General features: G+C 45.7%; 1 protein-coding gene across 2 annotated transcripts in view; it reads right to left on the bottom strand.

The window, feature by feature from the left end:
* Positions 1–16,964, bottom strand: part of LOC106810957 (cysteine and glycine-rich protein 1-like) — a 28,527-nt gene extending 11,563 nt beyond the window's left edge. The window contains exon 1 of one of the 2 annotated variants that reach the window (XM_014814450.1): positions 16,905–16,964. The gene's annotated coding sequence lies outside the window, so the exon portion shown is untranslated. Of the gene's footprint in view, positions 1–15,126; positions 15,257–16,904 lie in introns of those variants that run through there. The other variant, XM_014814449.1, reaches the window with a different exon arrangement.
* Positions 16,965–18,756: the final 1,792 nt, after the last annotated feature.

The raw sequence follows: 18,756 nt of genomic DNA, 5'->3' as shown, positions 1-18,756 counted from the left end.
TATATGTACAATTATGAACATATTATATGGTATCAAAGAAGCCATAAATCTCTATTATGTGCTCTTGATGTGTATGCTATAATATAGTGATGGTATGCATAATGTTCATGATTGCAGGAGGACATGAATGAGGATGCTATATTCATGCAGCTCCTGAGTGATAGTTCTCAGGAATTGGTGTTATATGATGTGTCAATTGCTTGCTACCTTTTCTCCTGATGTCAACTGCTAAGCCATGCCCTCTGTGTGCACACTGGTTATTTAAACTGTTGTCTAACTGACATGCTGTTATGCAGCTTCAATCTTGCTTATCCATCCTGCAAGGTTAGGCTTGCTAAGTAAAACTAAGCCTACAGTACTAATAGTCAGAAGTTTTCGTTTGCTCATCCTTGGCACTTTACACACATTTGTGATCACTCCTTTTGCCTGGACTTTCAGGATTGAATATGTTAGAAATTGCTTAATTACATTGTATAATAAATGCTAGAGACTTAGGCATAGACTATCACCCACTTGTCTCATGATAATTCAGCGCATTAAGTTCCTCATCATTTTGCGCTACTCGTCCATCTGAAAGAATATACATTGATGGTGTATGTCTGTACAGTGTGCAAGGTTTTGGCAAACTATATCAATTCAAATGACATCGCCTTCCAAATTACAGCATGCTGCCCACATGCCAGGTGCCAAATCTAAAATGATAATTGTGTTGACAGCAACTTCTAACTTCTACTTTACGTGCCCACCTTCCGGTATTTAAAGTGGTTGTTTAGTGTGACAGTTTGATTCGGGTTGAATTTCTAGCCATCCTCCTACGTCTAAAAAAGAACACATCTATACATAATACATTTTTCGTTATTCGGAATTGAAGGCAACCAGGACACAGGGGGCCGAAATTGTGATTTGAAGCCTGAGAAACTGGAGAGAGAGAGAGAGAGAGAGAGAGAGAGAGAGAGAGAGAGAGAGAGAGAGGCAACGACAGAGACAGAGACAAACAGACAGCGACAGAGACGGACACACCGACTGGGGAATTGACCTAAATATAGTTCTCTGTACGAGCAAACGCAGCAGTTTCCTCCTCGGTTCATTTTCGACGGCGTGGACAAGGGATCAATAGAAGAAGAAAATCAATTTTCCGGAGAGCGCATGTGCGTGCCGTAGCGGCACCCAGCGCTGCAGCGAGCGTGCGGGCATGCTAAAATTTCACATCGTACTATATACGCTCTGCAAACCGCACCCGTTACACAGCTATTTAGTGCGTCTACAAACAGCACAAGGCCACTCTGGCTGATTGACTAACGGCCCCGCGGAACAGGCAGGTGTGTTTCTAGCACGAGTCCGTTCATTCCAGTTTCGAAGTGTTCCGTGGCCCCAGCATAAAGCAAGCATAGCTGCCTGTGCGCATGTATTCGTGTATGAGAGAGAGAAAGAAAGAGAGAGAGAGAGAGAGATAGAGAAAGAGAGAGAGAGAGAGAGAGAGAGAGTGCGCCGCCAGAGCGCATCAGTAATCGTGTTGCCGTTCTCGCCCGACGTTTGCAATAATTTCTGTGCTAATGACTGTGTGTGGGAACTAACGCTAACTGCGCACACAATATAGCAATCCATTGACCTACGTCTAGTAAAGCGATCTTTGCCTAGTAAAACTGAAGGTAATCTGTGGAGCTGAGCTAAAAGTGAGGTGTGGTAAGCTAGTAGTTGCTAAGTGATCACTGTGTGTACGTGCGTGCGTGTGCGTGCGTGTGTGTTCGTGTGCGCGTGCTTGTATGTACGTGTGAATGAATGTGAGTGTATGTTCGCCGCGTGCGCGCGCGTGTTTGTGTGTGTGTGGTGTGTGTGTGTGTGTGTGTGTGTGTGTGTGTGTGTGTGTGTGGTGTGTGTGTGTGCGTGCGTGCGTGCGTGGCGTGCGTGCGTGCAAGCGTGCGTGCGTGTGTGTGCACGTGCGTGCGTGCAAGTATCTGCGATGTCGTTTAAGCGATGCGCCGTTTATCCGAGGTCTAAGAAAGCAGAGGGCAACTGTAGAGCAGTGATAATAGCGATAATCTCGCTATACCGACATGTAATTGCTATATTTATATAACGATAATTACCGGAGTAGATGATAGTATTACTTGCTGCTGATAATTTCGTATTACGATCACTGGCAGCAAGAACCACTCCGCTTGCAGGCTACAGCACACACACGGTCATTGTCCTATATATAAACATCATGTTATATGATTTATATTTATATATATATATAATAATATAGTATATATATAGACAATGGCCGTGTGTGTGCTGTAGCTGCAGCGGAGTGGTTCTTGCTGCCAGTGATTACGATGCAGGGTTTCTTATACATAGGAGGCACAGTGGCGCACCGCCGGTGTCAAATTTAACATCGCCGTTGTGAAAATGTTCCTGTATTTACTGATAATTATATCCTGAATCTATCTACCTATAAGTATATCAATACATCCTGTATTTGAATCCATCATGCGCATTTTTTTCCCAAACTGGCCATTACCTCCTTTGTCTAATTTTTCCTCAGAAGAAATCCTGCGATGGTTTTGTTGGAACGAACCAGTTGTCATTGTTAACTTACGCGGGATCCCTATTGTAATGCGTGTAGTGCAGTATTGGTATTGGTAATGTCAGGGATAAATAACGACAGGTCATAATCTGTCATTATTCACCCTTGGTGATATTATAGCAGCATGTATAAACGAACGTGCCTGTTACGCTTGCATAAGTTTATGAGCCGTACATGCATACCAGTGAATAAATTCCATTAGGTTTTATTTGGTTTAATTTTACATTAGGTTTAATTTGTGCACGTGATTAAACTACGAAATTTTCTATTAGGTGTAATTGCCATGTGAATTAGAGTTGTGATGATAAAAGAATGTGAAATGCACTGGTTTTATACCCATTGTATAGTTGTGTGTATGCGTGCGTGCGTGCGTGTGTGTGTGTGTATGTGTGTGTGTGTGTGTGTGTGTGCGTGCGGTGCGTGCGTGTGTGTGTGTATGTGTGTGTGTGTGTGCGTGTGTGCGTGCGTGCGTGCGTGCGCCCGCGCGTGTGGGTGCGTGTGCGCGTGTACACAAATGTTTTCCCAAGTTCGCCCAGGAAAATGGCAAGTTGAGTTATGTCCTAGGATGTCGCACTCGAGCTCGCTCGTACGTCACGAGAGAAATTCATTCATTGAATTATTCATTCGTCCGATCCGCTTCAGCCTCTCGTTGCAAGCACGTGCTGTTGTTAAACCTTCACACTGCGCACCGATATATATTCGTCTGCGTGGTGGCGGCCGCTTTTATTTTTTACTAGCGACGAGTTTCTTTTTTCCGCTCGCCCGCTGGCTGCCCCGCATGCGGCGGTTTTCCTCTTTCATCTAGAGGCTCGTGCTATAGTCCGGGTGGGCAGCACATCGCTTCGATCGAAAAGAATTGATCGCGATTCTGTCTCAACTCGCGTGAGTGGCAAGCATCGCGCAGCCGAATCGCACGCGTACGATTTGGGCCTGCTGAAATGAAATGCGTAGTATATTATATATATATATATATATACTAATTATAAGAGTAAAATTAAGTGGGCTGCATGATCGCAGCGTCGTATTTAGAAACTTGCTCGAGGCGTCAAATTCCCTCGGGGGGCGTAGGGAATTAAACAAGTAACGTTCGTTCTGCTCTATTGTCGACGCGCGGTGACCTATTCGTGTGGGGGATGCTGTGGCGTGCTGAGGCATGCGAACCGCCCGTGGTATGCGGTGCGAGAGCGGCGCCCGTGCACGTCGCGCTAAGTGCCCGCCCCGGACGCCCTCACTCAATGCGTAAGGACTTGTCAGCGGTGGGGGCATCACTCCCCGTGATGTGGTAATGGCATGTGTTGTAAAGGGCGTTAGTCAGCATCGGGGGTGTCATATAATGTCACGGACGGCCTTGCCACCGTAGCTGTTTGTTGAGTTGAGTGAAGTTTATAACGGTCGCGCACACCAGCGCCACTCACGCATTGTACACTCAACATGTGACATTGGGCTGTTAGCAGAGTGTGCATGTATCCAAGTACAGTTACAAAGGGTATTTTGCTTTCGAGTGCTGATGGTTTCTGGGTAGTCTAATGATAAATAAATCATAGTAAGATGTGTTTTCCTGGTCTACGGAATGATTCATATGACAGTATGGCCGAAAAAAGCTTGTTTTTCCGCGTGTCTCCACTTTACGATATTCAATGTGGTCGACGCCTTGGCAGCTTGGACGTTTGGCAGCTGGCAGTGTGGTCAATTAGTGTTGGTCATGGTGTGGTCAGGCGTGTGGTCACAAGGTCGTAACGCAGGAATTTTCTGTAGGGGGGCAAAGGTACTCCGCCATGCGCCCCTGTGCCAACAGTTTCGCATTTCACACCCAACACAAAAATTTACTATATATTTAAAGTGATAATATTCTTTGATTTTAAGAAAAACTCTTTCACATTTATAATTTTATCTCTAAAAGTGTAAACGTATTTGTCGCATTACAGAAGGCATACTAAGGGCTCTAGGGGGCAACTGCCTGCTGCGCCCCTGCTGCATAGGCCTGTGCTGGTCGCTATAGATGTGGTTACGGTGGCTGAGTTGCTTTTGTTTGTGCACTATACGTATATATATCTTCAAGGATGTGGTCCTACCTAATTTGTGTGGTCACTGGTGTGGTCACTATAAGTATATATATATCAAGTGACTGGTCACATAATGTGGTCACTAGTGTGGGTCAGGGTGATGGTCACTAATGTGGTCAGGCAGTTTTGGTCACTAGTGTGGGTCATAGTGTGGCAATGGTCAGGGGTGTGGTCAACTTGTTTTGGTCACTAGTGTGGTTCACCGTTGTTTGGTCACTAGTGTGGTAAAGATGGTGTTGGTCACATATAGTGGTAAGGGTGTGATCATAAGTACAGTGTGGTAAGGGGTGTAGGACTCACTAATGTTGTCCAGGGAGTGGTGGTCACTAATGTTGTCAGGGCTAGTGGTCACTAGGTGTGTTGACCCAATAGAACATAGACACTAGAGACATAAAAGAAACAGAGAGAAATAGATAGAATCATGACACAAATAAAAAATGCATAGTAACAACAGGGAGTGTGAGACATACAAACTAGCTGTTAGTACAGGGGATGATGAGAATCCAGCTGAGTAGATGAGTCCAACTCAATGCTGTCAGGGGTAGTTGGGCACTAGTGTGCTCAGAGAGATAGAAACTACACTCATAGATAGTCCAGCCCGAGATAGATGTAAAAACTTAGATATACGATGAGCAGAGTAAGAGGTAAGATAGAGTGTAGATCTCACAATAAAGTAAGGATAGATAAGGGATGATAGATATAGTGTGGTAAGGGTGTGGTCAACTACTACAGTGTCAGTGTCAAGGACTATCGAACTCTAGAGTTACGGCTTTTGTGGAAGCGAAACTTACGTATTCTGATCGATATGAAGAGAGGCAATTTTTGCTGTAACATTGATGTTGTGAGCTCAACGAAGAAAATTAGCTACGGCCTTCTCACATTTCTGATTTCAGGTATTGTGAAGTTAATAGTGTGAACGGTGAGAGCAAGTCTGTTCTTCATGCCCTAAAGTGTCAAAATGTGACATAGAGAGTCGTACTTTGCTTGAAGAAGCTCGCCCTAACAAGAACAAACGTGGCAATAAGGCATGCTTGTCGTTGATGGTGCTTGTCTGCAAGGCAAAAATGTGATGTGGCCCCAGGGGTAAGATTAACTTATCATGCAAACATGGAGTCCAATGGACTCCCACCGCTACAAAACAGGGAGTCAGCGTGGCAAATGAGGGAGTCCCGGAAAGTCTGAGGTTCAAATTAAGGATATTAGACATAACTCCATGGCCTTATTTTTAAGAATGCATAGCGCTGCACCGCCTGCCAAATTATTCTTATGGATATTAAGCTGACAAAAATACGGTATTACGGGAGGCGTGTCTGGAACGAAACAGTTGGTAGTGGCAGATTCTTCAGGGGAGTCACACGTACGGACTGCTGCATATGTCAATCAGGGAGTCTTGACAGTAAATCAAGGGCGTCTTTGAACTCCAGACTCCCGTTAATTTCGCACCCTGGATGTGTATACAAATTGTGCAGTATTGAATCCTGAAAATATGTCATCCCTTTCATATTGCATCGCTGATTAAGATAGTTAAATAATTTTTCTTAACGTGTAAGATTACTTAACGTAACATTTATATATATATATATATATATATATATCATTATATAATAATAATATAATTTGTATCCACGCTGAGTATTAGTATGAGCATCACTCAAGGGAACTCTAAGAATCAACCCTTTAATGAGCAAGGTTTCGTTCTATAGAGGTGATTTAAACTGTACCAATGAACCTCAAGGGAATCCGCCAAGATGTCCTCTTATAATAACAGGTGCTCTTTCTAATACAGCTGACTGCTGACAACAGGTTTGGCTGTATACAATAGATAATGAGAGATCATACACACGACTTAACTGTAGTAGTGCCTAGAATAAATACGCATAGAAATCATTATGAAATCATCGTTGTTACGAAAACTGGCCCTAGCTTGTTTTAGAGTTTATGAGGCCACGTTCAAACTAGATGAGCGAAGATAGATATTACTATAAGGAACAGCTAATTAGAAGCTATCGCATGGCAGAAGATGCAGCAGAGGACTTGATGCGGAACCACACGGAACATGCGGTAACGTCTCTGTAAGGAACTAGCTACAGGAAAACTGTTCGGTTCCGAAGGCATCGGGTTCGGCGATGGAGCGGGCGCGGCTATGCGACATGGACAGCGGCGCATACGTACAAACATGGCGTCACCAGAGAGTGAGTACGGTCGCGGCATGAGCGCTCACGAACCGCTGCATCGCTAGAGAAACGCTCCTACTATACACCGCCTTGAAATGTTAGCCGAACCGTACTAAAGTGGAGGATCAACAATTTAATAATGAAATCACTTTAAACTCGATTAACAACGCCCGAGCATCACTCTGTGGCAATTGCCAGGGAGCTAACTGTGATTAGGCAGGCAGCTGCAATGGTATGACGCATCTCTAATCGCTACAGGGTCTCTGAATCGTGCGCCGACCTGCCCGCGAGGAACGTCCGGCCACGCTGCGCGCTCGCGTCCGCGAAGTTCCTGCGAGGGGTCGGGAGAAGAGACGGTGAGCGATTAAGAGATGCGTTCATACCATGCGCTGCTGCCTAATCACGTTAGCATCGCGGGCAATGCACAGAGATGATGCTCGGCTGTTCTGTTAAGATCGAGTTAAAGTGATTTCATTTTCTTAAATTTTGATCCCACTTTAGTAGGTCGGCTGAACATTTCAAGGTGGTATAGTAGGTAGGGCAGTTTTCTCTAGCGATGCAGCGTTCGTGAGCGGCCATGGCGCGACGTACTCACTCGTTGGTGACGCCCAATTTTTTTTTTTGTACGCATCGCGGGTTCCATAGGATAGCGGACCCGGCTCCGCATCGCGAACCCGATGCCCTCGACCGCACCGCAGTTTTCCGTAGCAGTTCTAACGTAGAAGCGGTTTCCGCATGTTCGTGTGGTTCGCATCAGTCCTCTGCTGCAAGTTCTTCTGCATGCGATAGCTTATAATATCAGCAGTGTTCCTTATAAGATATATCTAATCGTTTCGCTCATTAGTTTGAACGTGGGTCACTTAAACCTAAAACAAGCAGGGCCAGTTTTCGAACAACAATTTCAAATGAATTCTATGCGATTATCATGCACACACAGTAAGTCGGTGTATGTATCTGGTTCAACGATATACAGCCAAACCTGTGTCAGCAGTCAGCTTTATAGAATAGACACCTGTCTATAAAGGACACTTGGCGATTCCCTTGAGTTTCAGTTGTACAGTTAAATCACCTCTATAGAACGAATACCTGTCTATAAAGGGTGATTCTAGAGTTCCCTTTGAGTGACTGCGTGCATAATACTATACAGGTTGTACACTATATATATATAATATAGTATATAATATATATCTATATACTAGTATATATATAAATGTTTCACGTTTAAGTAATCTTACAACGTTAAGAAAAATTATTTAACATATCTTAATCAGGCGATTGCAATATGAAAGGCGATGACAATATTTTTCAGGATTCAAATACTGCACAATTTGATATACACTCCAGGGTGCGAGAATTAACGTTGGAGTCTGGAAGTCAAATACTCCGATGATTTACGTCAGACTCCTCTGATTTGACATATGCAGCAGTCCCGTAACGTGTGAGTCCCTGAAAATTCTGCCATACAACAATCGTTCGCAGAGCACGCTCGCGGAATTAACGTATTTTTTTTAGCCTAATATCCAAGAAGAATATTGCGCAGGCGTGCGCCGCATGATTCTTAAAAATAAGCACATGCATTATTGTTTGAATATCCTTAATTTGAACCTCAGATGCGACTCCTATTTTGCACGGACTCCCTGTTATTTGAGGTAGGGAGTCCATTCGGACTCGCCATGGTTCAAAGTTAATTTCTACCCTGCACATCACATTTTTAAGGCTTTGCAGACAACCTTACGGCACAACGAAGATGCTTATGCCACGTGTTTTCCTAGGGCGAGCTTCTGTTCAGCAGAAGTACACCTCTTGTCACATTTTGGACAGCTTTGGCATGATGACAGACTTGCTTCACCGTCACACTATACTTCACACAGACCTGAAATCAAATGTGAGAAAGGGTTTAGCTAATTGCTGTTCGAGTCACAACATCAAGGTTACAGCAAAATTGCTCTCCAATATCGACAGAAGTAATTTTCGGCTTCCACAAAAGTCTAACTCTAGATTTCGAAGTTCGCTGACACTGAGCACAGTAGTGACCACACCCCTACCACACTAGTGAGTCACACCCCTGACGCACACTAGTGAACACACGCACTGACGCACACCGTGACAAACTAGTGAGCCACACCCCTGACCACACTAGGTGCCACCCCCCTTATCACACTAGTGCGCACAGCCCCTGACAACATATAGTGACGCACACCACTGACACACCCTGACAACACTAGTGACGGCACACAACCTGCACACATTAGTGCATGACCACACCTTACCACACTAGTGAAGCACACTAGTGAACCACACGCCTGACAACATTAGTGACGCACACCCTGACAACCATTAGTGAGCCACACCCCTTAGCCACACTGTACTAGTGATCACACCCCTACCAGCACTAGTGACGCCACCACTGACGCAGCACTAGTGGACAAACAAGTTGACGCACACTAGTGACGCAAACAAGTGCACCACACCTGACCTATGCAACACTAGTGGACGCACACTAGTACGACAAACTCCTGACACATTAGTGACCAACCCTGACCAACACATGTGACCACATTAGTGACCAATCATTGATGTATATATACTAATAGGTGACCACACCAGTGACCACACAATTAGTGACCACATCCTTGAAGATATATACAATAAGTGACCAACACAAAAGCTAACCAGCTCACCGTAAACCACATATATACAGCCGAACACACACACAGGGCCGATACAATGCACAGGGGGCACAGGGCAGTTGCCCCCATAGAGACAAACTTAGTAATGCCTTTTAATGGGACAAATACTGTACACTTTTAGAAATAAAATAGAATGTGACAATAGGTTTTGCGACTTAATCATCAAAGAAATATTACAACTTTAAATAAGAAATGTGAAGATTTGCGAAACGCTTAGGCACGGGGGCATGGGGAGTATCCTTTCGCCCCTACACGAAAAAATTTCGCTAGCGTACGACTTGTGACGCACACGCCTGACACAACCACTGACCACACTAATGACCGACACTGCCAGCTGGCCAAACCGTCCAACTGCCATGGGGGGTCACCACATTGAATATGTAAAAAGTGGAGAACACGAGAACAGGCTTTTTTCGCACTGGCAAGTGCAATGCATTCCGGTAGACCAGGAACACACTTACTATGCATAACATTAGACTACGATGCCAAAACCATCACACTAAAGCAACAAATACCCTTGTAACTGGTACTTGGATACATGCACACTGTGCTAGGGCAGCCCCATGTCCACATTAAGTGAGTGTAGCATCGGTAGAGTGCGGCGTGATGCGCACGTATAAACTCACATCAACCTCAACAAGCGCCACGGTGCCAAGGCGGCCGTACAGTAGTAATATGACACGCCTGTGTGTACTAACAGCCTTTACACACAATGCCATTACACATCACCGGGACGTGGCCGCACCACGCTGCAAGATCCTTACGCATTAGGAGGGCTGCCCCGCTCGGGGGCACTAGCGGACGTGCACGGGCGCGTCGCACCGCATAGCCACGGAGGTCGCATGCTCCAGCAGCCAGCAATCCCCACAGATAAGTCACCGCGTGACAATAGACAGACGAACGTTCACTATGTTCTAATTCCTACCGGCCCCCGCGAGGGAATTACGCCCTCGAGGCCAAGTTTCTAAATACAGCTGCGATATGACGCCACTTAATTTTTACATATTACTAATTTATATATATATATAATATATAATATCATTACGATTCATTATCAGAGGCGCGCGATCGTACGCGTGCGATCGGCTGGCGCGATGCGTTGCGCAACTTCACGGAGTTTCGACCAAATCGCGATGAATTCTTCTTCGATCGACGCCGATGTCTGCCCCGGATATAGGCACGAGCGCTCTAGCTGAAGAGGAAACCGCCGCATTGCGGGGCAGCAGCGGGGCGGAAATAAGAAAACTGTCGCTAGTAAAAAAATAAAAGCGCGCGCCCCACGCAGACGATATATAGGTGGCGACAGTGTGAAGGATTTAACAACAGCAACGTGCTTGCAACGAAGGCTGACGTCGGCATCGGACGAATGAATATCTCAATGAATGACTTTCTCGATTCGTACGTTACGACCGAGCCTCGAGTGCGCATCCTAGGACATAACTCAACTTGCATTTTCGGCTGGGCGAACTTGGGAAACATTTGTGTACACGCGCACAACGCACCGCACACGCGCGGCGCACGACAGCCCCGCACGCAGGCACGCCACACACACACAGCATACACACACACACGCACCACGGGGCCGGGGAATCACGCACACACACACCACACACACACAATACACACACACACACGCACGCACGCACGCATACACAGCAACTTAGCAATGGGTATAACGGCAGTGCATTTCACATTCTTTATCATCACAACTCTAATCACATGCAATTACACCTATTGAAATTCGTAGTTTAATCACGGTTGCAGAATAAACCTAATGTAAAATTAAACAAATAAAACCCTAAATGGAATTTATTCAGCTGGTATGCATGTTACGCTCATAACTTATGAAGCGTAACAGGCACGGTTCGTTTTATACATGCTGCTAATAGATATCACCCAGGGTGAATAAGACCGATTATGACTGTCATTATTTATCCGCTGACTATTACCAATACCATACTAGCACTACACGCATTACAATAGGGATCCGCGTAGTTAACAATGACAACTGGTTGCGTTTCCAGACAAACCATGCGCAGATTTCTCCTGAGGAAATTAGAGCAAGGAGGTAAGTGGCCCAGTTTTGGAAAGAATGGGCGCATGATGGATTTAAATACAGGATGTATTGATATACTTATAGGTCGATAGATTCAGGAATATAATTATCAGTAAATACAGGAATATTTGTCACAACGGCGATGCTTTAAATTTGACACCGGACGGTTGGCGCCACATGTGCTCCTATGTATATAGAAAGACCTGCATCGTAATCACTCGGGCGCAAGAACACTCCGTGCAGCTTACAGCAGCACAGGCCACGGCCATTGTCTATATATATATATATAATATATATATATATATAAATATAACATCATATAAATGATGTTATATTATAGACAATGACCGTGTGTGTGCTGTAACGCTGCAGAACGGAAGTGGTTCTTGCTGGTGCCAGTGCATCGTAATACGAATTATCAGCAGCAAGTAGTATTTTATTTTTAATTTTTTTATATTGTTCCTTTTTGTATTATTTTTTTTAATACTATGCATCTACTCCGGTAATTATCGTTATATAAATATAGCATTACATGTCGGTATAGCGAGATTAATCAGCTGATTATCAACCTGGCTCTAACAGTTGCCCTCTGCTTTCTTAGCCGCTCGATAACGGCGGGCATCGCTTAAACGACATCGCAGCTACTTGCAGCGCCCGCACGTGCACACCCACGCACGCACGCTTGCACGCACCGCACGCAAACGCAACGCACCACGCACGCACACACACACACACAACACACACACCACACACACACAACACACACACACACCACACACACACAAACACGCGCGCGCCACGCGCCCGCGAACCATACACTCAACATTTTTCATTCACACGGCTACATACAAGCAGCGCGCACACGAACACACACGCACGCACACGCACGCACGTACACAACAGTGATCCATTAGCAACTACTAGGCTTACCACACCCATCACTTTTAGCGCTCAGGCTGCGCAGATTAACGCTTCAGTTTTTATAAGGCAAAGATCGCTTTACTCAGCCCGTAGGTCAATGGATTGCTATATATTGTGTGCGCAGTTAGCGTTAGTTCCCACACACAGGTCATTAGCACAGAAATTATTGGCAAACGTCGGGCGAGAACGCAACACGATTACTGATGCGCTCTGGCGGCGCACTTCTGCTGCTCTCTCTCTCTCTCTCATCTCTTTCTCTATGCTCTCTCTCTCTTCTCTCTTTCTTCTCTCTCTCATACACGAATACATGGCGCACAGCAGCTATGCTTTGCTTTATCTCGGGCGCGCAAACGGAACACTTCGCAAACTGGAATGAAGCGGACTCGTGCTGAAACACACCTGCTGTTCGCGGGGCGTAGGTCAATCAGGCCAGAGTGGCCTTGTGCTGTTTGTAGACGCATCTAAATAGCTGTGTAAGCGGGTGGCGGTCTTGCCAGAGCGTATTAGATGAGCGATGTGAAATTATTAGGGGCAATGCCCGCAACTCCGCTGCAGGCGCTGGTGCACGCTATGGCGGCACGCACATGCCGCTCTCAGCGGAAAATGAGTTTTGCTTCTTCTATTGATCCCCTTTTTGTCCACGCGTCGAAAATGAACGGGCGGAGGAGGAACTGCTGCGTTTGCTCGTACAGGAGAACTATATTTAGTCAATTCCGCAGTCGGTGTGGTCCGTCTCTTGTCGCTCGTCTGTTTGTCTCTTTGTCTCTGACGTTTGCCTCTCTCTCTCGGTCTGCTCTCTCTCTCTCTCTCTCTCCTCTCCTCTCTCTCTCCAGTTTCTCAGGTTAAAAATGTGCCATTTCCCAGTTAATTAAAATCGCAATTTCGGCCCCCTGTGTCCTGGTTGCCTTCTATTCCCGAATAACGAAAAATGTATTACGTATAGATGTGTTCTTTTTTAGACGTAGGAGTATGGCTAGAAATTCAACCCGAATCAAACTGTCACACTAAACAACCACTTACCGGGAAGGTGGCACGTAAAGTAGAAGTTAGAAGTTGCTGTCAACACAATTATCATTTTAGATTTGGCACCTGGCATGTGGGCAGCATGCTGTAATTTGGAAGGCGATGTCATTTGAATTGATTAAGTTTGCCAAAACCTTGCACACTGTACAGACATACACCATCATGTATATTCTTTCAGATGGACGAGTAGCCAAAATGATGAGGAACTTAATTGCTGAATTATCATGAGACAAGTGGGTGATATAGTCTATGCCTAAGTCTCTAGCATTTATTATACAATGTAATAAGCAATTTCTAACATATTCAATCCTGAAAGTCCAGGCAAAAGGAGTGATCACAAATGTGTGTAAAGTGCCAAGGATGAGCAAAACGAAACTTCTGACTATTAGTACTGTAGGCTTAGTTTTACTTAGCAAGCCTAACCTTGCAGGATGGATAAGCAAGATTGAAGCTGCATAACAGCATGTCAGTTAGACAAACAGTTTAAATAACCAGTGTGCACACAGAGGGCATGGCTTAGCATTGACATCAGGAGAAAAGGTAGCAAGCATTGACACATCATATAACACCAGATTCCTGATAACATCATCAGGAGTGCATGAATAGCATCCTCTATTCATGTCCTCCTGATATCATGAACATTAGGCATACCATCACTATATTATAGCATACACATCAAGAGCACATAATAGAGATTATGTGCTCTTGATACACATATATATGCTCATAATTGTACATATAAAGTCAAACCTGTGTTAAAGTCCACCTCTTTAGAAAGGCCACATGTCCGTAAAGGCCTAGTACAAGCCGACACAGACCCCAGTAATAATAAACCCGCGCACCCTCAGATTAGCAAAGTGGAGTTATAACGTCTGCATTTGCGGACTAGTAAAGGCCATGCAATAGCTGTTTACCATTATACTCAAGTGGCTGTTATATAGAGGTTTGACTGTATCATACATGTACAATTCAAATAGTTACATATTCCTATGTATGTGCATGCTGTAGCCTACATTTGCAAAACAGTCTATAATACATTCAAATCACAATATAAAAATGAGTGACATTGACAAGAACATATTGCTGTAAAGTGTAGGCCCTATCATGTTTCTGCTCAATGACAATGACAATGGCTAGCAATACACAGCTAATTGTGATTTCGTGTGTATAACACAATGACCGAGGGCATAGGCCTATATCTATCTTGTGAGTGTAGATATGGTCATAATACTCATATTAGTATTATCAGGAGTTAATAAAGACAAACTTATTGTCTTTATTAATAAAGACAAATTATTCTTGACAAAGACAAAATAAAGACAAAGTCTTTATTAATAAAGAGAAACTTGTCTTTATTAACTCCTGGTATTATATATGTGTAGTTGTGTATGTACGTGTTATACATACGGCCGTGGTTATATGTATTCATAAAAATATATATCCTCATGGTCGTTGACGACGTTAGCCTGAATTTTAGCCCGTTTAGTCTACGTTTAGTTTTAGTTTTACGTCTGCTGTAGACCGAATTTAGAATTAATCGCTACATTACAAACACAATAACAGTCGTTTATCAACGGTACATTATTACACATTAAAATAAACCAATATCTTACATAAAGCTGGTTATTACCTTAAAGACTTCCAGTGGCAGTGTACCGAACGAAATATAGTCAGCTAACGCGTGAATTAGCATAAGAAAAACACAGTAGCAATAGTTTAAAATTCGCGTGCGCCAAGCCTCAGCACAGATGAGAATAGCGGGCGCCATCTGCTGGCCAGTTCGGTTAATAAAATGATACAACTTCTATATACTAACTAGATTATCTAACTGCATGTGCAACGTGAGTTTATTACAACGTGCGTGCGTGCGCGCGCGAGTGCGGGTGCATGCGTCCGTGCGTGCGCGCGCGCGTGTGTTTGTGTGTGTGCGCGTGCGCGCGCGTGTGTACGTGCGTATGTGCGTACATGTAAAAAACTTTTTTGTTCGAAAAAACTTTTTTGCTCGAACGAACTTTAAAAAATATTTTCTCACTCATATATATTTAAAAGCTTCGTGCCCTGCATGACGATGTGTTGGTGCCCCTCTTTCCCTCTTTTTTTGCTCTCTTCTCTGTCTGTTAATCTGCGCGTGTCTGCCTGCTTGTCTGTCAATAGAGCGTGTAATGTGTTAATACCAGAAAGAGCGCTATTAGGAAAGCACCTGCCAGTAGCCATATCTTTCTTGTCCAGGATCGTGAAGAAGTTCTTGCCATGTGCAGCAATGTCTTCCGGCGTCGGTATTTTGTAATGTTCTCGCCTTATGGCCGTGTTCAAGTCACGCGGATCTAGGCAGAGTCGTAGATAACCGTTCTTTTTCTCCACTATCACGAGACTGTTCACCCAGTCTGTGCATGGGCTCCTCCACGGGGGTTATGCATGACACCTTCTGCCTCCATTCTGTCCAGGGTGTCCTTCAGCTTCCGTTGAAGGCTGAAGGGAACCTTCCTGGACGGGTCGTGAACTACTGGTTTGATGCTGGGGTCTAGCTCAATTTTATATGTTCCTTCAAATTTCCCGAGCCCTTTAAACACACCCTCATATTCTTTCATGACGAGAGAAAAAGAGAACGAGAGAGAGAGAGAGAGAGAGAGAGAGAGAGGAGGAGGAGGAGGAGGAGGAGGAGGAGGGGCTGGAGTGTGAGAAAGAAGAAAGAAATAGAGAGATTTTCTCAGTATAAAAATGTCATTTAAAAAAAATGAAACTAAAGTAAGAGGAATCTAAAAGTAGTTTAGTCTGAGCTTCGGACACGAACGCCCTAATTTATCGCAAAATTAAATAAAATTTAATTCACAAATTACAATGTTGGTTGGCGCTAGTGCGCATGAATATTAATTGTATACTGCCAACACTCTGCTGCCAAATAACACACGCACAAGCGCGCACACACAAGCGCATGCATGCCCGCACGTATGGTGTGTATTCTGTTTCATAATTCGATTCAAATTCATTCGATGCGTGAATCGAATGATTCGATGCATCATTCGATGCGTGAATCGAATCATTCGATTCACGCATCGAATCATTCGATGCATCATTCGATTCACGCATCGAATCATTCGATTCACGCATCGAATCATTCGATTCACGCATCGAATCATTTGATGCATCATTCGATGCGTGAATAGAGAGGGTGGTTAAGCACTGGTTATATGTATCTCATCAAATATAATGATACTCCTCATGTGTCGTTGACGGACGTTAGCCTGAATTTTAGCCCGTTTAGTCTACGTTAGTTTTACTAGTTTACGTCTGCTGTAGACCGAATTTAGAATTAATCGCCTACATTACAAACACACATAACAGTCGTTTATCAACGGTACATTATTACACATTAAAATAAACCAATTCTTACATAAAGCCGGTTATTACCTTAAAGACTTCCCAGTGTACCGAACGAAATATACGTCAGCTAACGCGGTGAATTATCATCCCACCCAGAAAAGAACACCGCACGGCTCACCGCACCAGTAGTTAAAGCCATTCCCGCCGTGAGGCGCGACCAGCGCCCAGCTTCCAGGCGCAGCAGATGCCAGGAATAGGCCGGGCCGCCCGATCTGCTGGCCCCCCAGGGGTTGGCGGGGGTTAGAGTAAACATGATAGCCCCAGGGACTTCTATAGTCGGCTCAACTAGATATCTCACCTGGGCGAACTGTGCAACGTGCGAGTCTCTATTACAGCGACCGTGTGCTGGCGTGCGGCGGCCGCGGAGTGGCGCGGGCTGCATCCGCGTCGTGCGTGCGGCGGCGGGCCGCCAGTGTCGTTTTGTGTGTCCGCGGGCGCGGCGTGCGGCCCGCGCGCCCCGGGGTGTGTACGTGCGTATCGTGGGCGCGCGTGACATGGTAAACGGAACTGGCTTGGGTTGTGTGTCGAAAAAGAACTCGTCTCTTGCTGCTCGAACGAAGTTCTTAAAGAAACTATTTTCTGCAGCCGCCGTCATCATGCTACTGGTTAAAGAGTCTGTCCGATGGCCCTGCTGACCGGATCCCCGCTCGTTGCGTGGCGGCGCGCTCTTGTCGCCCTTCCTCTTCTTTCGGCCTCTCCGTGTCTGGCGTGTCGTGTCGTAGATCCTGACCGCGGGTGTGGGCGCGTGGCCTGCGTGGGTAATTCGCTCTGCGCTCGGATACGAGCCGGTGTCAGTGTGCCTTACTGACGCGAGAGAAGGAGGCGCTTATTAGCGAGAAGCACCGTAACCCTGCCGGTGCGGTGTGCGCCTGCGGTGCCCTGTCCGACAGAGCTGTACTTCACTGCCGCGCCGCAGGCGTGCCTGGTGCTATGGGCTCGGCTCGGCACGGGGTTATGCATGTTACAGCCGCGGCCTTGCTGCCCGGCCTGCGCATGTCTGCCCTCGCAGGGTGGGTGCCTTCGCACGCCCTGCTCGCGGGTTCGAAGGCTGAAGGAACCGGTTCATGACCGGGTTCGTACGGAGGACGTACTGCGGGTTGATTGCCCGGGCGCCCACGCTCAAGTTTGTATGATGTTCCTCTCAACGAATCTCTCCCCCGAGCGCGCTTTAATGACAGCGGGCCGCGCACGCCACCCCGTCATATTCTTTCATGACGAGAGAAAAAGAGAGAGCCGCAAGATGGGAGAGAGGGGGAGGGAGCAGGAGAGGACGAAGGAGCGAGGACGGACTAGCGGAGGGGAGGGGAAGGGGAGGAGGAGGAGGAGGAGGAAGGAGGAGGAGCGGAGCGGAGGGGGAGCAGGGATGGCGGGCCCGCTGGAGTCGCTGAAAGAGGAAGGACAGACCGAATAGAGAGCCATCTCTTCTCGAGGTCGATACCCAACCCGATGTCAGTTCGGTAAAGAAATAATGGAAACTTACAAGTAGGAGAGGAATCGCTACAAGCTCGTCTACGTCGTGGGAGCTTGCGGACACGAAACGCCGGCCCCTAGGAGTCTTGGATCGCAAGCATTGTAAAGTGGAGAAGAGGTTTAATTCACGGACAAGTTACAGCACTGTTTGGTTGGCGCTTCATGTGCGCATTCGCGAATATTAATTGTATACTGCCACACTGCTGCTGCCAGAAATAACTACACGGCCACAATGTCGCGCTACACACAGCGGCAGTGCGATGCCCGCCACGCACGCCACGCACACACACACAGCTGTCGCAACAAACACGAGGGCGACGCACCGATCGTATGTATGTATGGTATGTTATCGTATATATATATTATATAATATAATAATATAATATATATATATATATTATAGTGTCTC

Source organism: Priapulus caudatus, unplaced genomic scaffold (genome assembly GCF_000485595.1).
Source record: "Priapulus caudatus unplaced genomic scaffold, Priapulus_caudatus-5.0.1 Scaffold489, whole genome shotgun sequence".
Classification (NCBI taxonomy): domain Eukaryota; kingdom Metazoa; phylum Priapulida; class Priapulimorpha; order Priapulimorphida; family Priapulidae; genus Priapulus; species Priapulus caudatus.
Note: the sequence above shows the minus strand (reverse complement) of the source record. Positions and strands in the feature narration are given on the sequence as shown.